This window comes from Numida meleagris, chromosome Z, assembly GCF_002078875.1.
Source record: "Numida meleagris isolate 19003 breed g44 Domestic line chromosome Z, NumMel1.0, whole genome shotgun sequence".
Classification (NCBI taxonomy): Eukaryota; Metazoa; Chordata; class Aves; order Galliformes; family Numididae; genus Numida; species Numida meleagris.
The window spans coordinates 22072318-22096696 of NC_034438.1; the positions used below are offsets into that span (position 1 = coordinate 22072318).

A 24379-nucleotide genomic window follows, 5' to 3' on the forward strand; every position below is an offset into this window, starting at 1 on the left:
TTTATCTTTTTTTTACCTTTCTTTCTTTCTTTCCTTGTTTTGCTCATTCTTTCTTCCTTTTTTTCTTTCTTTCTTTCTTTCTCTTTCTCACTTTCTTTCTTTCTTTCTTTCTTTCTCTTTCTTTCTTTCTTTCTTTCTCTTTCATTCTTTCTTCCTTTCTTTCTCTCTCTTTCTTTCATTCTTTCTTCCTTTCTTTCTCTCTCTTTGTCTCTTTCAAACCTCCCTTGGAGGACCTATGTCCTCAAATACATAGACTGCCAAAAATAGAAATGTGTAGGGGTTTTTTGGGGTAAACAAGTATCAGTCAATCAGCAGCTATTCAAACGCTGATAATCTTTGTGGGGACCAGAACTTAAACCTCTGAACAGCAATTAGATGACCAGAAACATCCTGATAATTCTTTGAAAAACAGGGTTTTGTCCATGGCTATGCCAGTCCGTATTCCTTGCCAGAACTATTGCACAAACATACCTCATCACTCCACTCTTTTCTTGCATACTAAGAAAGGAGTTCAGGCCATCAATTTAGATACGTGCAAATATTGACGGAAGAAAAATTTAGCAGGTAGCACACAAAAGGATCTCAAACCTGCTGTTCTCAGGTCCTTAAGCAAACAATATTGACAACACCAGACATGAGTATAGTTAAGTCAGATAATGATTTCACTTTCATTTGTCTGGTTTTCCGAAATCCTTAGAAGGTTTTTTCTGTAGGTTCAGAAAAAAACAATGAATTCACACCAGAGAAGACTTCTTCCTCTGTGAATGTTTATTTCCTTACACAGTTTACCTTGTTTTCCCACAAATCTTGTGCTTGGTGTAAAACAAATGTTTTGTGAAGGTTACTGGATTAATCCTTCCTCACCTGTCAAGAAACCTATGTACTTCAGCAGATTCTTCCACAGGGCATTGCATGGAAGAACTACACTAAAAGTCAATGTTATGTGACCCATTCTGAAGGGAAATGTATGTCTGGTTTTTATGGCACAATGGTACACCACACCAGCCTGTCCAGCACCCATAGCAGCGCTTCACACTGTTGCTGGCTTTGGTCCTGTTGCTTTACTGATCTGAAAGATAGGTAAAGAAAGTTTTAGCAGCTTTTATGTTGCAAGGCTGAATGGGAGTAAAGACCAGAGGGAGCATGAGATGAAAATATGACAGGAATGCAACTTCAGCAGCTGTGGCCAGCCCTGCCATACGGGGGGCAGAGACAAAGGGAGTGGCCTTGTGCCTCTCATTGTGTCCTCTGGGCAGAACAGCGGCTGCACTGTGCTGGGGTAGGGGCACAAGCGCCTTTCACTTTCTCTGTCCATGCAGGGTTATTTTTCTGTTGGGTAAAGGCTGCCAGTTAAACATGATGGCAATTTGCATGTTCCTGCATCCTGCAGCTCTCACTCTGGCTCTTCCCTGTTTCAGGAAAGCAGTGAGGCTGAACATTTTGAGGTGGAATTCGTGTCGAATTTTAAAGCACCTAAAAGAAAGGCTTGTCATCAAAGTCATCTGGCAAAGCTCTCATCACAGAGAGAGACAGGCAATTCCCCAGGGTGATTCACCCCACCTACCTCAGGCTCTATTCTTAGGATGTGGTGAATCATGCTCTGGAGTCACTCCATTGACTGGAGGGGGAGCCCAGGAAATGGTTGTTGGGAGATGTGCAATTTGAAGGCAGCTGAACTGAGATGAACACAGTCTCTTCCCTGCTGATAGGAGGTTCAGTTCATATCTTTCCAGTACCATCTGTGGTATCTTCTGCTCCTAGGCACGATGATAAGGCATAATCAAGTGGGAAGATCAGCCGGTTTCTAGAATTTGGGTCTTTTACAATAATTGTGAAAGTGACAAGTTCAAAAACATGCCAGGCCATATCCTCCTTGAACATGTAATGCTGGACTCCATGCAAAGGAAGGATACTGCCCTACTGACTTCTCTGCCATCTCCACAGCAAGCCCTGACACTGTCTCAGGCCTAGCTTATCGGTGCCTGCCCCTGGCATCATAGTGCCTACCAACAGCCTGTGTGTGACAGCTGCAGACCTATCTCCTGATGATCTCTTGCCAGCCATGTGATCAGCTGAAAAGGCGCAGGTGAAGATACTGCAGGTATTTCCAAGTGAGATCAGTTTCTTAGTCACCATCCTTGCATTTCCTTTCTTATCCAGGGGAAACTTACAGAACTTAACTTTCTTTCCTCCCAGCTGATCCATAGTCAGTATCATGGGCTCTGATGTTTTGATTAAAAAACTAAAATAGGAATGACTTCAGTCAAATAACTTCTAAGACACCTGAGCTTTACCACAGGTCAGGAGAGCTGGGTGAGATTCTCCGTTCTCTAGCTGTATGGAAAATTCAAGGATGTGGCAGACCCTATGGTTTTTTTGGGTGCAGCTTGCATACCCCAGCTAAACCAAGCCTTTCAGTAGAGAATGGTCTGCCAGGAAAAGCCTGGCATAGAGAGTTTCCCTGTTCAGTGAAATGGAAGACCTGGCTTTGCAGAGCTCCAGTGGTTTCAGCAGGTGCAGTGACATGTGGGATTAGGGTCAATGCCAGGAACAACATTTTGGGGAGAAGCTTCAGGAAACTTGAGATGAAAGAGAAGCTGTTATGCAAACTGTTGTTGCTGTACTGATAACAGGCAATGTAAACAAGAAATCCCCAGGCTGTCAAACAACCCATGAGCACCAGGGGTCCTCAAGGTAAGAGAATTAGACCCACAGAATGGGTTCACAGTATTGTACCTATTTATGGTAAGCTCTGGAGGCTCCTGAACAAGAGAACAATCCTCCAATGTGAGGACAGGCTGAGATGGCAGGTGAATACATGTACACAACCACGCTCCTGCAGGGCTGAGTATTTCAGAGGGGAAAAGAGGAAAAACTGATTTTAAAAATCAGCTGGTGCACAAAGACACACAACTAAATGATGATGCAGTTTCAAAATGTGTTTCACTAATAACAGTGTTTCTAAAACCGAAACCTTGTCATAGTCTGCTTCCCACAGTATTCTTGGCAGGCACAGTTCAGCAAGGCCTCATCTTGGAGAAAATGCGTCTTATCTGGCTGGGCCACATGGGCTTCCAGCAGGGTGCGGCCAGGGGCTGGGGTCACCTCCTCTTTGGTCAGGGCAGTCCCTGGTGTATGTGCACTGTGTTGTTTGGCTCTGTGTGACAGCTCCTGGGTAATGGAGGTTCAAAGCAGCTGACTGCATAGGGGGGAATTGCTGTTAATGCCTTGGTAAGAACTCGTTTTCACAAGAACTTTCCTTTTGCTGTCATATCTGGAAGAGCACATCCCCAGACAAGGCCGTCCTAGAAACCTCACTGTATTGGTTATTCTTAGGGAAGGCGGTGACCTGTGGCAATTCAAAACCCTGTTTTTCCCCCTTACTTTCATAACATCTACAGCAGTGTGAGTGCGCGTGCTCCCTCAGAATGTCTGTGCTGCAGACACTGTGACCGTGGATCTGCGGGCACATCTGGGCTCACCTGGCATCATTTAGCTGAATCCCTAACATGGCCTCAGCTCTGAAGATAAGCTGACTACTGAGCCAGGCTACACCACTGAATAGTCCTTGCTTCCAAATGATCGCTTCCCACATTTTAAACATTCATTTGTCCCTTGAAAATGGTAAAAAATAATACACTGAAAAGTGACAACTGCCACAGGCTTCTTAGGAAGCCTGGGAACTCCATGTCAGTGATTGAATAAAGAAGTAACAAGCTGCACAAATGAAACAGATTAATGTAGGAGTTTCCCAGAAAAGATGTACTGGAGCTTAGAAAGTGAATCTATCCAAATTTTATCACTGTATCCCATCATTATTGCATGTAACTGGAATTCCCAGATCAGGTTTTCTTGGTTCATCTCCAGTCAAAAACAAAGAGTGAAGTTTTTTTGACTGTATTCAAATCTTAATATTCCAGTTGCTCACAGGGGAGCTAGCTGAAGTGGGCCAAAGCTGCCCCTCTCATACACCCGGCTTGTTCTGTGGCAGTGAGCCTGCAAGGGGAGGTGGTGTTGTGCTGTGATATATAATCAGGACACACCTGAGGAACATGCCTGAACTCAGAATCTCAAAGAATGTGCTCCCATACTTAGTAATACATACCCTGGTTTATGTGTATCTAAGTCCGTGAAAATGCATGTTCTTTTCTTTGAGCTGCCACTTTAAAAGCTTCTTAGCTCACAGAAAACATTATCAGAAGTTAGGCAGCTGGACTTTTCTGATTTCTTTAAATATCAGCTCTAGTCTGTACAATCTTCAAATTGGACTAGCTGACTGTAGGCTCCTCACCAAAAAATTATGGGTGCCTTTGTCTGTCAGTCCCTGCATGTTTGTATCTGGCATCTGTTTGCAAGCTTTCACCTTTGTAGCTTCTGAAGCAAACCTGGCTCTGAAGCTTTGAGAACTGGTTCCCACTGAGAGAGACTGGATTTATTTATCTTTTTAATTTTGATCTAGAGAGCATTAGGAACCTAATTTTCCAGCCCAGCATCCTTATCAGTATAAAGTTATTGGTGTATTTGTTAGTAGTGACATATCTGATATTACATAGCTACTTTCCCATGTCAGATAAATTGCCCACTCTGCAATGGGATACTGTCATTTTCCATCCATTGTTAGCAAATAATCTAATCATGAACCTTGAAAGAGGCCAGGAGTGTAAGGCTCAGCGTACACACAGATCAAGGATAGTTTAGCAAGGACATTTCTCCTTAAAAAACCCTGACTTGTTTAATATGAAATCCCCACAAGGAGTTACAGTTTCAGCAGACTTTTTTCAGAGTTTAAAATGAGAAACAGGACTCCACTTTCTATCTAATACAGCCTGTTAGCCAACAGCGATCACACTAGTTGTCACTTAGCATCTGTGAGTTGTAGAAGAGTTTGCAGTGAGCAGAGGCTGAAGTCAGACATCAGGCATCCTAGATGAATTCTTTCACCGCCTGGCTAAAGGATTAGCTTCAATCCATCAGTGGTTTGACTCTATATGAATAAAAGTATTCACTGGGATAAAGAAAACTAATTAATGTGCCCAGTCATTCTGGCACTCACCAGAGTCAAGAGTAGACTGAATTCACATCCTTAACTTTAATGGTTAATCCATGCATCAAGCTTCTTGAAAACCAAGCAGTCTTAGGCTGATAAGTGATTGTGGAGCTATAAAGGTGGCGTTGTTTGCTCTCAGCAGTTTGATTTCCTGGCTCTTCACTGAGTATTACAGCTTAAGAATTGACATCTAGGTCAAAACTACTTTTTGGTTAATATTCACATTTCAAGGCCTACTTGGGCTGTGATGTGAATCTGGCTTCAGATTCTAACAGACCAAAGGCTGGGAGGTTTTTCAGCCATGAAAAACCATCTTATGCATTTGCAGAGATCGCAAATGTTCTGCTTTGAACAGATAGCTTAAAAACAGAACAGGAAACCAAACCCAGCCAGATCTGACTGCAACACAGAAAACAGACTGGACTGGTGTTTTCATAACTGTACTTTGTACACCCAGAAATCAAAGGTATTTTAGATCTTCATTTTTTGGTTTGGCTCATTTTTAATGAAAAGCTCAATAGTACCTAGGCTTTTGGATCAGAAACACGAGCACTCGACTACAGCAATGAAAATGCCAGTGAACGCGTATAGAAGATTTTATGGCTCTAAAAAGCTACCACAGCTTAACCGTTAACTGATTAGAAGCTGCAAAACAGGAAAGACCCTTGGGTCTCCTGTTTCAAACTCCCTCCCTCCACACCACTCCAACTGCAGCACAAATTCATGTGAACTAGAAGTGGACACACAGAGGCTGTGTGTGCTTAAAATCTTTCTGGGTTCACTGACTCCATTTAATCCCAGCTCAAGAATCTCCCCAGAATTATCTCCAGTTCCTATAGATAGATTTGGCTGCCGTTCAGGTTTGCCACTCAGTGATTAGCCCTGCTGACCTACTAAGCTAAAATATTTTAAAATTGTTTCTGCTTTGTTTACCAAAATTTTAAAATGTGAATGAACAGCAAACAGTGTTCTGAACTCCTAGTCTTGAAGACATACATGGCCCAGTAAAGGAGAGAGTTTTCTCCTGTCATTTACATGGGAGCAGAATTAAAGCACAAAAATCCCAAGTGAGTGACAGAATTACACCACGGGCATTCATTAAAGAATGTTTAGTGGAAGAGGAGTCACATTAAAACTTCTCTCAAGCAATCATTTCAGAGAGCACTGAAGGAACAGCTGTTCAAATGCTGTTCAACTAGCAAAATGGTCATCATACCTATAAGGCAACTTATTCGACACCTTTTTCTATAATTTATCTAGCACTGATGATATTGCATTTGTAAGTGAGAAAGTGTAAATTACCAGCTTCATTTAATTTTGCTGCCACGAGCTTCCATGGAGATCCTTTGTATCGGTGTCATGGAAACCTGTTCCCCTTGTGTACCCAGTATGTCTGTTGCAGTGAAAAATAGAACTTGCCTCTGCCGGTTAGAGGACTTGACAATTCTTACAGATGCCTGAGTTTTTGGATCTCTTTGCACATTGAATCTGAGCTATAAACTTTGAATATAGTTCCCATCACAATGTCCTCAGCTTTTGGGTTTAAGGACATTTTAAAAATTGTTCTTATTTAAACATTCTTCTGCACGTTCACCTCCCTGCCTAAATATTCTCTAGGGGAGGGAGGCCTGGTGCAAACCGTCAGTCTGATCAGCTGCTTGGCTTACCTTGTTGTCAGCACTCACTTTCAGGGTGAGACAAATAGTTGATAGGAGGGCAGATTCACGGGGTCTGGTGAAAAGATACTCTTGTGATGGCTACCTGCATCAGGAAGGTTTCTCTCTTTTCACCTCTGTTTTGCTGCAGAGACAGCTGGAAGCTGGGGAGGAGGAGGCAGCTTCTTTGTTAGTGGTAAGGACAAAGGGAGGTGTACATTTCCTCTTGTGAAAGTGCAGCATATAGAGACATTATTATTAATAACAACAATATTATTAATATTATAAATATTATAATTATTTTAATATAATACAATATAATATAATTGTTAACATTATTATTGTAGACAGTCATAAAGGACAAGCCATTAAGTTATTGTCACTGACACAGCACCAGCCTACACCTTAAGCTCACTGACAGAAGTCCTGCACCTACCTATTTTTCCCATGCTGGCCGTGGAAATTCACAGCTCAGTCTGTTTCTTTATCACACAATAATCTGTGAGAAAGCCCTTATATAGTATGCAACCCAAAGAAAATCAGTTCAGAAATTGGTAAGTAACAGCTGTTTCAAAGGCAGTGGAAATCTGAGGCTATGTTTGGTTGTGGTTTCCACTCACCTAGAAAAGCAGATAATAAAACTAGTAAAGGAAACAAGATGGCAAAGGTGGCTGAAGGCTTGGGCTGACTGCAACGGCTCCACTGAGCAGGCAGACAAACTAGTCTGGGATGCTCTAGTTTAGAAAAGTGGTTGTTGGGGAAGCGTGGCAGAAGTACAACTGTTTCTGAAGGACAGAGAAGGCAAACAGAACATTTTGTTATTGCTTCTCAAAACGCAAGGTCCATGGACATCAAACCAACTTAACACGTGGTTGATTTAAAACAAGTGAATGCAAATTATACATAGCTGAACTGTGAAATTCTGAGACCCAGGGAACAGTGAATACCAGTGATGGATTAGACAAATTCATGGCAGTCAAATCCACCGGGAGTATTGAGCACAAAAATGCTGCTACAACTGCCAGACAGTGAAATTCTTAAACTGGGGGTAGGTGGAGTACAGTCCAGACAAGTGTTAGTGTACAAGATATTTATACTCTACTAGTCATAGTTGCAGCTATTAAGATGCATTGACCACTGATTCCATCATATACTGCTCTGTTTTTATATTGTGTTTCCCTGTGCTTTTTGAGAACAAAAATAATAATCTATCAAGACAGCTGTTGTTAAGAGAACTAGAAGAGCATCTGGAAAAAAGTTATTGAAATAATGCAGATCTGGATTCCAAATTTGTTGAGGATTTTTGGGTTAGGCTCATTACTGCTTCAGCTGGAATGTTCAGGTGTTCAGGTCCACTTGATTTCCTACCTTTTGAAGGTTTCCTACCTTCAAAATTATGGGGGTGGGGGGTTCTCCTTTTGCTTTTTTTCCAGAATTTTGATTCTTAGTCATATCTCATGTATGTTAGTTTACTGTGTTTTGGTTTTTTTTAAGTCTGCAGGAGCTCATGGCTGATCTAGTAAAAGTTCTGGACAATCTGGCAGAATTCCATGTCCACAGGAAGATGTGACACTCACATTTAAATTCTGGAGTGAACAGTACCAGAGTTACATGTACTAAAATTACAACAAGTGTTTGTCAGCACAAATCTTTTTTGATCTTTTGCTTCAGAGGTAACTGGAAGCTTAATTTCTAGTATTTCTCAGCTTTTGCAAAGGCATTCTAGGAGGCTCAGTTTTAAACAAGATTAAACATGTTCACAGCTGAAATCTAAATGGGTTCTGCATCCCTGTTGAAATGTTCTGCTTAAATGTTTGATCCTTAATACAGTCTACACTCTGCCCACAGCAAATGTTCCTCCCAGCTGCTGTTCTTCCCGTTAACAGAAAGGGGAAGAAGAATTAAGGTACTGTTCTATCCAAACATGTTGAAGCCAAGAGTTCGGTAGCTGCTATCCAATATGCAATGGCCTATAATAGATTGGGTAATTGCCTGCCCATATATTCAGAACTCATGTTGCATGAAAATAACATCCACATTTTTAGAAATATTTTCCTGATCATTGAGTGCTTCTAATTTCCAGTCACTCAAATAAGCTTTCTCCTCCTTTCCATTTCGGAGAATTCACTCTGAAAAGGAAGAAAAAATGAGGATTTTTTTTCATCATTGTCCAGTATTCAGCCATAAGGATGAGTTTCATCTTGGAGTGAAACAGTGAATGCAAGCCTTAGTATCATGCCAGATTCAGTCTGTTCATCCCCAAATTAGCATAGGTAAGTCATTACATTCCATCTGATGCATTTCAAAATTTGTATTGCCTCCTGCCATTTGCCTATTTCGTCATTCTGCATTACTTGAACAATTAGGAGTGGAATGGAATCTGTTTCCGAACACTGAAAAAAAACCACCAAAACTCCTTCAAATCAAGATGGTGATAAATCGGTTTTTCCTCCAGCTTTTAGCTACACTTATGTAACTCTCGGTCATTTTCAAGGCGAACATTCAAATTCCTTCCATTCAGTTGAATATGAGAAAACATCTAGAATTCATCTGTGTCCCTAGCTGAAGTGCTGTCATAGGACAGACAATGTAACAGGGTTTGATCAACTTTGTCCTATCTGATTCTTCTGTTCCACTCAGGAGCCTTGCAGACATTTTTACTTCATTTTTGACCTTGTGAGTTAATAGAAATAAATTGGCAGAAGGCTAGGCAAAAGCTTTTAGCCTTTCAGACCAGCGTCTTTTCTTGTGGCCATCTGAGTAGTACAGCTGAACAATGCAGTGTACTAGGCAAGCATGAATTCCTCTGAGCGTGTATTAAATTATCCAGTGCAAGCTTGCCATTGCAATTGGTCTCATTTCTTCTTTTCTCCTTCAGCAAAGCCTTATATCTTAGCTTTCTGCCACAAGCTTTTTGAGGTGGGGAGGAAGGGCACAAGACAACGCTCAATCTATACAAAATTAAAAGTGAAAAACTATAAATACATGCATAAAAGAAAAAGACACTATTAACAAGAACAATTTCTATAGGCTCTATAATCATCAAGCATCTGCTTTTACTATCTGGGAGAAATGATCAAGGACACTTCTGAAAGAATATTCTAATACTGTCAATATACTATTAGTTCAGCAAACCAGTATCACCTCCAGACCCATCAATACCAATTTATTTGTGTTTATAGAAGTAATTAAACATTCACAGGCCCACAGCAAGCAGAGGCAATTAGGAAAGATATGATGGCCCAGTGGCTAGATCTCTCACCAGGGATACAGGAGAACAAGGTTTAAGATCCTACTCAGGCATCAATTTAATTATTTATATACTCTAAAAGACACTATTTATCTACTGTAATAGCACTAACAAGAAATCTCACTTGAAAAAGTCCTGTTCCGAGTATCTATTGGCATCATGGTAAGAGTACACCACTACACTGTTAAAAAGATGCTTTTTATTCTTAAACTGACTTGGTGAAAGAAGCTTATTAGCAATTAGATATTCTATTAGCCAAAGACTGGTCTCCCTTCCCCTCAAGTTTTCTCCTACCAAAAAACAGGAACATTATTCATGTTTTGTTTACTTTCATGAAAGAAGGAAGATGTTGCTTGCCCCTGATGGAACAAAACATGCTGCATCCCAGATGGGAGGTTACCTCGACTCAGTGCATACGTCTCCAGTGATCTCTGGGGTATAAGGAAGCCAAAGACTGTTGCATGTGAATTTGAAGTCACATGAAGCTGGCTTTGTTTGGGGAACCATTCAGTAGTGTGGCGTCACTTTGTCTTATCTAACCAAGGTAAAAAACCCCAAGAGCAAATGTTTATGATTTTATAAGCTTAGGGTCGGGGTGGAGGGACCAAGAGTTCTGGCCCCAGAATTGAGCCTGTGTTACAAATCAGCTTAGCTAAGTACTAATTTTGTGAGGATTACTGATGGAACAGCTAACAGCAGGATAATTTGATTAGAGACATGGAATTAGATGAAGGGGTGGCTTAAAATAAACTGCTTAGATATTTTAAAGCTATGAGAAAGAGGAAAGTCTTTGGGAGAGTCTTTGCTCTGAACATTTTTTTGTTTGATTTTCAAAGAAGGATTTGAAGAAGATTCTCCAGTGGTAGAAGCTGTGTGGAGGAGGAATTCATGTGAGTGAGCATGAGCGTAAGGATTGAAGCAGAGGTAAAAGTCTTCAAAGGCTCATGCAGAAAAATCTGTCTTACGGAAGAGGGTGTTTTATGAGGCATGGTTGCGGAACTGCCCAGTTCACATGGGGTATTATTCAATAAATTGTTTTTTTAGAATTAAATTGTGTTATTAATGCTGATTACTTCAAACTGAACCACTGCAGCAATAAACAGAAGGCTGTGGTTGCAGAAAATCTGTACCATTGCTGTATAGTTGGGATGGTCTTACAGCAATAACAATACCTCAGTCCACATGTATGTTTAGAATTCCTGGATCAGTAACAGTCCACTATGCCATCGTCTCTTTCTTGAACTGAATCTCAACTCATGAAAAAGCTGAGTTTTAGTTTTCAGTCGGAGTTCAAAATGACCGCCCAGGAAGCAAAACCTGCATTCATTTATCTGTAGCAAGACGCCATGTGCTTTAGGAATGATAGGAAAATGTATTTTTTGTACAAATTTATTCAAGTAAAACAGAAATATTATTCCTATTCAGTTTGACAATTCAGTTAGATAAATCTCATTCACCACAAGTCAGAGATTAAGAAAAGATGTCTTTGACCATGTGTTTTTGATCCTTTTTTAGGAGCATAAACGATGCAGCTAAGATAACTTAAGATGACTGAAAAGCACAGTACAGTAAATACATAGCCAACAACTTGGAAAATTTTGAGTAGTTTTTGATTAGGCCTTAATTTCACTGGTGTGAATGCCACTGCAAACCTCGAGAAGCTAGACAGTGAAGCTGTATGAATATCTGTCTGCATACGTATCAGTGATGGACATGTCTGTTTGGAATCCAATTATGCCTGTGTTGTTTCCTGTCATTGACAGTAGTATGTGAAGAGGAAAACAAAGTTTGAAGGTGTATTAATGCTTTGTAGCCTAAACTTCTCTTGACTAAATATGGGCAGCCAACATGTTTTTGAGAGTTTTAGCCTGAAGACTAACATAGTTTTTGAACTGCATGAAGTGCCCTGCATGAGCAAATGTTAGTGAAAAATGGTGTTTTTAACATACTGAGACAAGATCTCTAAGGAAGCATGAACTGAGTTCAAAGTGAAAGGATAAGCTTATGCTGAGGATTGTTCTTTTTCTGCCCAGTAAAATAATCAAGCATGCTCCTGAATGGCTGTGAATGTTGCCATAGCTATGGTATAAGCATGGTGCAAAAGCTGTGTACTCCTTCCTCTCCCCAGTGGAGTTTCTAGCCCAGCACTCAGCCATAGCCATAAACAACCACTGAAGCACAACAGCCTTTGTAGTAGTGTAGCGTAGGAAAGCACAGAAACCTGCTGTTTTATACCTGACATTTATAGGACTGCCATGGATGGATGGGACTTCTAGTGGGAACTTCTTGTCCAGCCAAGTGCAGTCCTCTGTTATAGAAGGCCAAACTGGAGCATTATCTCAGGACTGCAAATGAGCTTGCCTGGGATTATAGTCTTCAGATTGCAGACCTTTCAACCTCTGCCCAACAGCAGATATGTACTTCTCTACCTGCATGGTTTTGGGACTTGATTTGCAATGCGCCTGTTGGCTCAGCCTTCCCAGAGGAGAGATGCTGTGCACCTTCTGATCCTGCTGAGTTCTTGATATTCAAAAACATTTATCACCACTGGGAACTACACAACATTAGCCAAGCCCTAAAAGACAAAACACTGAATAGACGTATTTCTATTACATCTCTGCTAATAGCTATGCATAATGTCAGTCCAAGAACACGTTTGCTGTACAGTTAGTGACTGAAAACCACAGCTAGTTTTTAGAAAACTTCCAGTGTACAGTTGTCACTCTCTGCTCCCTCTCTGCACTCAGAATTCATCATCCACAATACAGACAATGCTTCCACTTGACATTTCATCTTGAAGGAGGAAAAATTTAGCATTTCAAACTGCCTGACTAAAAAATTTTATTAGACACTTCAGAGCAGTGCCTCTTTGAGGTTTCTTCCTATTACATCTAGAATAATATAGGTAAAAAAAGAGATGAAGAAAGTTGCTCCTCTGTTACAGCCAATCTGTTCTGTAGGCCTCATTAGTCCTTGGGTACACTGACACTCATCACAACATCAAGTCTAAATGCTTGAAATATTTTCTGAATATGGACCATTACTCTACAACTGTAGAGATAACACTTTCTTGTACTCTCAGCTTTCCCTGCACTCACTCATACTCCACCTCAACTACATGAGAATAACAGCACATATCTGCATAGAAAAGAAATAGAGATACTTTTAACAATCTTTAATGCAAAATCTGATTTATATTTTCTAGAAAAGAAGAAATTTCTACTATTCAGTACTATGCATAACTCTCCTCCTTGGTTCTGTGGAATATCAAACACCTGACAGCGTGCTAAATCTTCTGAAAACCCAGGGACAACCAACAATTCCTTCTGGACAATGTGAACTTTCTTAAACGCACCTCTCAGACCAGAGAATCATAGAATCACAGAACCCTTAGAGTTGGAAGGGACCATTAAAGGTCATCTAGTCCAACTCCTCTACAGTGAACAAGAACATGCACAGCTAGATCAGGTTGCCCAAGGCCTGATCCAGCCTGGCCTTGAAAGTCTCCAGGGATGGGGCTTCCTCCACATCACTGGGCAACCTGTTCCAGTGCCTCGCCACCCTCACTGTAAAAGACTTTCTCCTTATATCCAACCTAAATCTACCCTCTTTGAGCTTGAAGCCATTTCCCCTTCTTCTGTCACCACAGACCCTGCTAAAGAGTCTCTCCCCTTCTTTCCTGTAGCTCCCCACTGGATACTGAAAGGACGCTATCAGGTCTCCCCAGAGCCTTCTCTTCTCCAGGCCAAACAGCCCCAGATCTTTCAGCCTGTCCTCGTAGGAGAGGTGTTCCATCCCTTGGATCATTTTTGTGGCCCTTCTCTGGACATGCTCCACCAGGTCCATGTCTCTCCTGTACTGATGACTCCACATCTGGACGCAGCACTCCAGATGAGGCCCCACCAGCGCAGAGCAGAGGGGCAGGATCGCTTCCCTTGACCTGTTAGTCATGCTTCTTTTGATGCGGCCCAGGATATGGTTAGCTTTCTGGGCCGTGAGGGCACATTGCTGGCTCATGTGCAGCTTGACAACCACCAGCACCCCCAGGTCTTTTTTTGGCAGGGCTGTGCTCAATCCTTTCATCCCCCAGCTTCTACTGGTAGTGAGGACTGCCTTGACCCAGGTGCAAGTTCTTGCATTTGGATTTGTTGAACCTCATGAGGTTCACCTGGGCCCACTGCTCAAGACTGTCTAGGTCCCTCTGGATGGCATCCCATCCCTCTGGTGCGTCGATCACACCCCACAGTTTGGTGTCATCCACTAACTTGCTGAGGGTGCACTCAACCCCACTGTCAGTGTAATTGATGAAGATATTAAAGAGTATTGGTCCGAGCCCTGACCCCTGTTGGACACCACTCATCACCCATCTCCATCCAGAAATGTTCAGCAGAATTAGAAAAAGTAGTAATAATTTCCTCCATCTCCTGCAATAGCCTCATAAGCAGTAAGAGTCCTAAGTTATTTTCTTAGTAAAACCAATGTTGTAAATACAGCTCTTGTCCAAGTCACTAGTCTGCTGTCTCCTACTTCTTTTTCACTCTGATGCTCATCATGTAAGGAAATGCTCAGAAGGATAGAGCCATGTTTTGGGAGTATCAGCTCACTGAAGATGAGATTTGGGTCTTCAGGTCTGGAGGAGAAAAGCCTATAAAAGTTTTGAAGAATGTTTCCATGCATGTATTTTCATGACTACATTTATATTTTTGACCACTTTTTTTTTTTTCTTATCAACACACCCTTCCAATTTGCTTTATCTCACAGCTTTAGCAGACTTGAAGGGTTTAGTGTCTGTTGGTTGTGTACCCCAACATCATTTCAGAACTGCATTCTTTATTTCAAGGCCCTTATGACCTCACCTCTCTTGCAGCTCCTTCAGAGAGCACTTGATATTCCTGAGGGGTTTATTTACCTTCAGTATACACAGGGCTGTGACATGAACTCATTGTGAAGATGTTCCACATGGCATAGGTTCACAGTGGTACAGGGACCTGCAGATCTGGGCCCTCCCAGAGCTGCTTGGGCCATCAGAACTATTTGAATCATCTTTTGGGCTGTTGAATTTTGAAATTAGGAAACTGAAATCTGCTGAGGTTAAGTTAATCCAAACTTAAAAAGATCAAATTCAATTTATTTAGGAAGACATGCATACCCATAAGACAGGTCTTTCTGTACTCATTTGGCTTCATTAATCTCCAGGAAGGTTACACTATTGCAAGCTTTTCATTAATATTTTCTTTATGGCATAAATCAGAGAGAATGTAGAACAGGAGTAAATATATTCATTAATTAAGGTTCTGCTCTTTGAGACATTTTATGTATCTGGCTTACTCAATACGATTAATTCTACTGAACACATTTAACTATTTGTAAAGATCAGATGTAGATCTGTAAAATTATGGTCTAATTTATGTACTGCAGTATACACATTGTCAGTGATATTACTAATCTCTCTTAAGTAATTTCAGCAGAGTGCAATGTGACAGCATCTGGGCTTCTCCTTTAAGGAACCAAGAGAGAGTTAGAAATTTCTGGGATGGAGTTAATTGCCAGAAGGACTGTCTATGCCATATAATATCCTGTGTATACAGGTGATCCTGCTGGTCTCTTCCCCCTTGCTGTGCTGACATCAACACCTCAGTTTCCAGGTTAGCTGAAAGAGTTCACAGATCAAAACCCTTCAAGCAGTCAGAACTGGAAGGTCAAAGGTTAAGCAAAATGTTTTTAAGTACAGCGAATCCACACACCAGTCATCCCAGTTCTGAAATACTTTCTTCCTGTTTAGACTGCATAGAATACAACTCAGGGCAAACTAGCAGCTCTCTCTGATGAGACAACACTCCTCTGAGAGCAGGGATACCATGTCAAGAGTTAGCTGCTCAGAGTCCAAATGTTCTTCCCAAGAGGTTCCAGGGATTCAAATCTTTCTACACCTGTTTGGAGAATATAGGTATTTCATTAACCTTTGCTTGTTCTGCTGAAGATTAGGCACAACTCAGAAAGAAGCTGTTTTTACCTTTATTTGAGGATTAGGTCATTATCTGACACATCCCTGAAATTTGTCACTGCCCAGGTCCGTGTTTTTTGTGTGGGTTTTTTGTTGTTTTGTTGAAGGGCTTAGCTCTTGCACACAGGAATAATGGTTGTGTATCTTACTGCCATTTCAGAACTGTACTCCTTAAGTTCCTCAGATCTCCACCTCTCTAGCAGCTCATGCAGACAGTACGCTGTGCCCAGTGTCAGGACAAGAGGCAGTGGGCACAAACCGCAACACAGGAGGTTCCCTCTGAACATCAGACAGCGCTTCTGTGTTATGTGGCTGACGGAGCAATGGCACAGGTTGTTCAGAGGCTGTGGAGTCTTCTCCCTGGTGATCTTCCTCAACATAGGCCTGGGCACCCTGCTTTGGGTGTCCCTGATAGAGCTGGGATTGGGCCAGGTGGACTCAAAAGCCCCCCCCACCTCAGCCATTCTGGAATTTGGTTCCATCCTTGTCTCGGGATTAATTATGGTACATTCCTACACCATAACACCACTTCACGTATTGATTTCACGATCATTTGTTAAAATCATGGAGCAGAGACTGAAGCAAGCCTGATAGATGTGACACACAGAAGTTCAAAAGAAGAACTCAGAATACTCTGCATTTGTCCTGCCTACAACAAGGGTAGCAATGCTGAGATAGAGCCTAAAACATCCTCAAAATCATTGCACTGGTGAATTTCATGAACTCTAAGAAATTACCTGACTCCTCATAAGGTTTTCCTCATCAGCCCAGTTAAGTATGTCTGGGAAAATAACTTCATAAAGACATTGTTGCTTGTTCTTCTACTCCAAGAAAGTAGTAGTAATCCACCTCCAAAGTCTTAGCCTTAGGGCTTTTTGGTCCCCACCCTGAGTCTTTAACTGCAATTTCTGAAGCAAAGTTTCAAGCATAGGATAGGCCATGTTATTCAACTGATGGTCTTCATCACTGATTTTCCCAAACAGTTTTTACAGTAACTGGTTTTACTTGCATAGTAAAAGCTAAAATAAAAGGTTGCATTTCTAGCTCATTGCATCACCAGCCACAGCAGCAGTCCCCATTAACAGCCACCTCGCTCAGGGAGAGCTGCAGTCCCGAATGCAAATCAGTTAAATGAGAAGGGCTGCATCTAATGGTAGATAAAATTGTTTGACATTGTCGAGGTCACAATTGCCTGTCTGTTTTTGAAAGATACTGCTATCAAATTTAAAAGACATAAAAGGTCAAGTGTATCTTTTTAGGAAACACAAGGTTGAGGAGAGAACAAGAGAAGGTGATTTAGCTGTGTGTTCCTTACATTATTATTTTCATAGATTGTTCTTGCACTAACTCACAGAGCAGGCAAGAAATAACAATGCCTGTTTGTTTTCCCCTTACACCTGGCTTTCTCTACTACACACACTCTGCAGGCTATAACAAGCTTCAGGAAAACGAACCTGGCATAATGCTGGTGGGACCAAAATTTTATAGGCCTCTATGGTGAAGGGGAGCAAAGTTTAGAAGGTTCTCACTAGGAATGAGTCAGCCGTGAAAATCTTTTTCCCCAGATACGAAAAGCTTTGTTTGAACCATTATCAGAGAACAATGCCAATGTCATATTTCAAGTGCAGAACAGCAGTTAATCCCTTATCAAGGAATTATAGCAGTTGCAAAAACAAGGAGTCGCCAAGTGAGACTGGAGTGCTTCTTACAAGTAGGGAATGAGAAGATTCATCTCTTACATAGTCCACTTTTCAGTGTGAAACAGGAGGCTGAAAGCCTGTCTGTAAATATATTTCCTTTGAATTAGCTCAAAAATGAGCTGCTTTTCAGCAAAACACACAACATGCCTTCTGAGGCAGGGCTTTGTGTGTTCTTTTCTTTTCTTTTAGGGATTAATTCAAAATCATCCATGCAGTAGCTTTGTGTTTGCTCTATTTTGGGAGAAAATAATGGCATGAACAACAGAAAGTTAGCTACACCTGTGGATAAATTAGACCATTGAAAAAAAAGTTGTTTCCTTTTCAGAAATGTGTTCTGACAGGGACAAACTGATTAGCTGATTCCTATCTGCAGCAACATGACTTAAAAATTCTTCCTCTGTCTTTGAGTTTCCTCATATGTTTTATAGCTATCTGGCTCAGTCTCTGCTGACATACAGATTGCTGAAGATTGAGCCTGCTGAACTGCCTCTGTTGCTTCTCAGCACCTTCCAGTATGGTTAAGGCTGTTGGGGCTCAGTTGGCTTCTAGCAAAATAGAGAGTCCGGACTTAGTCTTCAACAGCATCTTGAAGCCATTCCCACTAGTGACAGAGCTCTGATCTTTATGCTGTGAAGGCTATTTTCAGGATGCTGATCACAGTGCCTACTCAGATGTGCTTGAGATCTGTTGTGTGCTTGCAGCTGGATGGGAACAAGCTGCCAGAACACATTAGGCATGATAATTGGTAGGATGTTGTTTATACACTTTCAAAAGACCCTACCCTAAAGAATGTTCTCCTTTTATCTTACTAGAATATTTCAAGACAGCCAGCTAAGCAAAAATAATAATAATAGTAATAATTTCAAAAAAGCCACACATGCAAATGCAGTTAAAACAATTAAAAGTCATTTTAAAAACTTCATATAAACCACAAAGTAAACAGAATTTTACCTGCAAAAGAGAAAAGTATCTGAGTTCTGCAACATTTCACTGTCACCACTGATTTTACCTGATGGGCTTTCAGGTACTCTGTTAATAGCTGGCTACAGAAAATCCCAAAACAAAGGTAAATGTATCTCTCAGTGAAGGAATTGCTTTGTCCTGTTGCATTGTTTCTCTGTATCACCACTTCACGGTGTGAAATTACCAAACCTGTAGATATCTGTAGTCACATAAACAGGGCACAGCCTCCATAAGGAGCGCTGCCTTGAGCCAGAAATACTGTAGTATGAAGTGCACAAAGAGCTTAAGATGGCAGATCAGATCTTTCTTTTTCCTTTAAAAAATCCAGAAGCTCCTTTACATAACAAATGCTTCCATTTCACCACAGAAAAGCAATCTGCCATGTACTGACTTCTATTTCTTCTATTACAATAACCAAAACACCTACATGAGGCAAAAGCAAGAACTGTTCTGGTTTTCTCTTGCTCAAAACAGAAACAAAAAAAAACCCTATGAAAATCATCCCTCAATGGCTGATAAAAATAGAACTGCAATTTATGCTCCCAAATACTACCTTTATCTTAAGGCTCTTAAGGAGCATTTTCAGTAATGATGGCTGATTTAGATGGATTCCCAGGGTGCTGGATCATTGCCGATGACATTAATGGTTTAAGGCTCCCTGAATTTTGATTGATTGCTGTAATCTGCAGAAACTATTTCAGGACATAGATTTATTATTATTAAGCCTATAAAATGGTGTCAGGGTCAAAGCAAGCTGATGATTTGTGTTGTGATGCAAACATTACACAGGAGAAGATGAAATCTTTTAATAAACATGAAATTCAAGAGCGAATAGTGTTTCATCTTCTTTGAAAAATCTGTAGCCAGCTAATACAGATTACAGCAGCAGGGTCTAGGTTGAGCTGAAAAAAATAACTTTCAACATCACACTGAGTCCACTGAGTCCATTCTACCCAGTGACTTAATGTGTTTCACTATGTTAAACCACACTTACCTCTCCTTCCTCATAATCTATCAGTACAATCTCATTTGATAATCTTGATTTTATGAAACATTGTGGACCAAAATCCATCTAATGACATGCAGAATTTTAACATGTCTTTCTTAGTGATTATTCTCCCATTGGGCTCCTTGTGAGAGAGAAGGGAGGCTGAACTATGCTCTAACTGCATTAGAACATAATCAGAGAGGCCACCACTGAACATGGAGACCACTGTTTTTTTGCTGACTTCGTGTATACTCACAGGCATATGCAGAGCAGCTGGTTTCTTACATAAAGGAGAAGCAGGATTATAAGAAGGTAATTCATTGAATTTCATGGAAGAGATGAATATCCTTGCTTGCTTTTCTACTTGTCACTGGATTGAAAAAAAATATAGATGTGGGACTAGTAGTACAGCCAAGAAGAATGGAAGAAAGACATGCTCTCAATAATGAGGAGTCACATGAATATTTCACCTTGGCCCAGCCTGCATGCTTGATGGGATAATAGGTTATTTATGCAACTGAATGCCTTCAGGCAAAAATATACTTTCTGCAAGTGACAGGACATCTACTGAAGCACCAGAAAGTGCACAAAATTTAATAATTCATTTATTCTGATGGTTCTAATCAATTAAAGACTAGAGTAGGAGACTACCAGTAAGTTTTAACATTATGCTCATTTCAGACTAGCATGGTTTAACTTTTTTGTGTCCTATTATGTCCAAAACCATTGCCACATCATTGTTATTTGTTGTTATTATTGAACACAGCCCACTGTGATGAACATGATGAAAAAAATACAGAAGGAAAAAGCCACCTTGATCTCTGTAAGCTCATGAAAGTAATTTAAAAAGTAGACAGAACTAAGGAAACTCAATATAGGAAAATAAAGTACTTGTGCTTTGCAGTGGCCATACTGTTTTATTTCCACTACGGATTGTGCTTTTATGTGAATATTTATATCTGCTATGTTTTATGTCGTTAGAACAGTGTTCTCTGGAGGTGGGGCAAGCTAGTGGAGAAGAAGAAGAGGAGAGAAATGGGCAGGGCAGGAAGTACAAAGGTTAATACAGGATATGGTGGTGACCAGCAGCCTTTACAGCATGTAAGCAGCCTTCTGGAGGAAAAAGCAATGCCAGTGCACAGGGTGTAGAAAATGGTGAGGTAAGGAGACCTCTCATATTCCTGGAGACTGGAGTGCTGAGCATGGGTGTGTAGACAATTACAACTGTGTTTTACAGTGAGTTTCAAGGAGGTGGAGTGTAGAATTGGAAGGAAGACAATGGTTGTCTGGGTAAGTTGCATCTGCAGTGGTTAGCTTGGTTCAGAAGTCACAAGAAAAGGGAACCTGTTAAAAATGGCTGTATGTACCCTCAACTCATAATCACTCAGAAAGATTATACAAAACTGAAGTGTTCAGAGACAAAAAATCAGTTTGAGGATTATGTAAACTTTTAAGAGGCTGTTTTAAATGATAACATTCTTCTGGAGCACTAATATCTGTTGCATCATCTTCAGAAGTCTATTTAAATTGTGTCTTTCATCCCCTGAGAGCAGTTGGAGTTAACTGGTCCATCCAAATACAAATGAAGGCTTCTTGATTCCTTGGGCCAAGTCCTGCTTATTTAGCCCTGCATTCCTTCTATTTTCTGCAACACTGCTGGAGCCAGGATGAAGCCCTTGGAAGGATAATGCTCAGAAGTATCTGAATATCACAAGCAGCTTGTTTGAAGGAGTTCAAACAAGTGTAAATCTTGTCTGTAAATCTTCTACAGAGTAGGGAATTACAATGCTGAAACTGCTTGGTTAGGATTTGTTCGCAGTCTGATGTTGGAGAGGTAAGAGAACAGCTCTGATTCCCTTCACAAGGAGTCTGAGCAAAACTTTGGAGAAACTTCCTTGGAGAAAATGAACGTCTACATTCTTCAGAACAAGCTTCGTGTCCCATGTAGATGATAATGCAAAACAGTTCTGTAATTATGGCTAATGAGAAAGAATAAGCACTCTGGGTCAAAAATCAAGAGTAGATATTATAAGCAGTTGATAGTATTGCCAAGCTCTCTAGTAATCAGTAGACTTTTGGGGTAAAGGGAGGAAAGGAACAAGGGTCTTTGTTTTGACTAAAGGATAACTGAGGAAGTGTCTATTTAAAGCTGAATCTTGTTCCAGCCAATCTTACCAAACTGAAATGCCAATTTTGGTGTAATGCTATGAATATATAGGCTGAATGCAACAACGGCCCAGGGACTCAGGACACAGACATGAATACTCCAAATGGTCAGATGCTCAGGACTTGAGTATGGATGCAACTACAGCTCAGAATCTCAGGACACAGGCATGCACTGAAACACTAGAAAACACATGAAGTCACTTTGAAACCAGACATCATCAGCTAGCAGACAGCAGACAGCCAGGTGGATAGCCCTATTATGAAAGGTACCTGTAGATGATAAAGTTGCTTAGTAGCAAGAAGCTGACTCGAGGTACTGCTAGCCTGAGTCTGAGACTATGTAGACTTCTGCCTGTCTCTTTCCTAAGTTGTTTTCAACAAGAAAAGGGAAAGGAGCCTGAAAATTGTAGTAAGTAACTCATTAAAATTAGACTGTGAAAAGGTAAATACACTAATACAAAAGGTTGCTGTAAGAACGTTTGAAAATTATTTATGCTAATTACCTTGGTACCATATGAGGGCTACAGAAATCTAAGCTAAATGCTAAGCTTCATTTTCAGCCTGGTTTTCTAAGGCAATGAAGAATATACTGCTAATATTCTGCATTGTCAATGTCTTTTGAATAGATTGGTTGATTTCTATCAAATTTAGAAGGGCAGATAAACATGAGGTGAGTGTGTGCTTTGTTTTGTTTTTCAACTGTGACCCTAGCAATACTGGGACTAATCTTCACTTTTTCTTTAAACCAGAAAAAATACATAGGTTTCTCTGAAAACAGTTTCTCAGGTTTCTCACCACCCACTGGATTAGGAATTGGATGGGTGGTCACACTCAGAGAGTTGCAGTCAGCAGCTCAATGTCCAAGTGGAGACCAGTGATGAGTGGCGTTCCTCAGGGATTGGTGTTGGGACCAGTGTTATTTAACATCTTCGGAGGTGACATGGACAGTGGGATCAAGTGCAGACTCAGCAAGTTGGCAGATGACAGCAGGCTGAGTGGTGCAGTTGACATGCTAGAGGGAAGTGATGCTATCCAGAGGGATCTGGACAGGCTTGAGAGGTGTGCCCACACCAGTCCCATGAAGTTCAACAAGGCCAAGTGCAAGATCCTGCACCTGGGTCTGGGCAATCCCAAGCACAGATACAGGTTGGGCAGAGAATAGCATGAGAGCAGCCCTGAGGAGAAGGATTTGGGGATGTTGTTTGATGAAAGATTCAACATGAACTGGCAATGTGCACTTGCAGCATAGAAGGCCAACCATATCCTGCGTTGCTTCAAAAGAAGAGCGGCCAGTGGGTCAAGGGAGGTGTTTCTGACCCTCTACTCTGCTCTTGTGAAAGCACACCTGGAGTACTGCATCCAGTTCAGGAGCCTCCAAGGCAAGAAGGACAAGGAGTTGCTGGAGCAGGTCCAGAGGAGGGCTATGAAGATGATCAGAGGGCTGGAGCACCTCCCCTGTGAGAACAGGCTGAAAGAGCTGGGGCTTTTCAGCCTGGAGAAGAGAAGGCTCCAAAGAGACCTTATAGCAGCCTTCCAGTTCCAGCTGGAGAGGGACTTTTTATGAGGGCATGTAGTGACAGGGTGAGGGGAAATGGTTTTAAACTGGGAGAGGGTAGATTTAAACTAGATATCAGGAAGAAATTCTTTACTGTGAGGGTGGTGAGACACTGAAACAGGCTGCCCAGTGAGGTTGTGAATATTGTGTCTACTGGAAATCCTTTGGACCTTCTGAGGAGGGAATCAGTCACTTAACCTGACAGCCATGCTCATCCCTGGGTTTCATTAGCTACTTTTAGAGCTTTCTCTCTCATATGCTGCAGCTATCTCCTCCATGCCTCCAGGATGCTGTGGTGCATATGGTGTGCTATTGCTGGGATACAGCTCCCAGGAACCACTGGTTATGCCCTGCTATCATACTCTAGGGAGAACATGGGTGTGGGGTTTCTGGCTCCTTAAAGAGATAACAGCAACCTACTTGCTTTGCCTTTCCTGCTGATGTGGTGGGGAATGTAACCTTGGAAATACACTTAATTTTTGCAAATACTACCTTTTGCTTTCAAACATTCTTCAACAAACTTATCTGCAATGCTGAACGGTTTTTGCATTGAGCTGTATTGCCAAAGTAGCTATTTAGTTGGGTTGTGACTCAAAAGATCTGGCATCAGTTCAGTGCTCTGCTACCAAGTCCATCTGCTGGCATAAGCAGATTCCTGTTTCTGGCTGTAATGCAGAGGGGTGAACAAACACTGAAGTGGGGTTTTTTTATTAAGTAACGCTTTGCTTGTTCAGATGCAGAAGTTACCATAATGTCTCATAATGCCTAAGCATTCTGAGAAGAAAAGGAGCCAGTGGAAAGCACTGGCTCTACAGCCAGCTCTGCACAAACTCAACATAGCACCCTAGAGCTGAGAAAAGGAACAAATAAGCTTCTAGAAAGTTCAGTCCAGCCCTGGAGCCACCTGAAGGCTCTGGAAACACTTTTGTATTTATCAGGTCAGAGCAGCTAATTAGGCTAATAGTAGATTTCATACAAAAATAGTAGTCTATGTGTATGTATTGGCATATTTAGCAATATAGAGTTATAATAAGCTATATATAGTTATAAT

The 24379-nt window shown here is 41.2% G+C and overlaps 2 long non-coding RNA genes across 2 annotated transcripts; one reads left to right on the plus strand and one right to left on the minus strand.

The window, feature by feature from the left end:
- On the minus strand, window positions 347-10249 carry LOC110390096. The gene is made up of 3 exons (XR_002433539.1): window positions 6350-10249; window positions 1565-1757; window positions 347-1069 (listed from the first exon to the last, which is right to left on the minus strand). It is a non-coding gene; the product is annotated as an uncharacterized LOC110390096 (long non-coding RNA).
- Window positions 1778-11018, plus strand: LOC110390095. The gene is made up of 3 exons (XR_002433538.1): window positions 1778-2101; window positions 10292-10496; window positions 10789-11018. It is a non-coding gene; the product is annotated as an uncharacterized LOC110390095 (long non-coding RNA).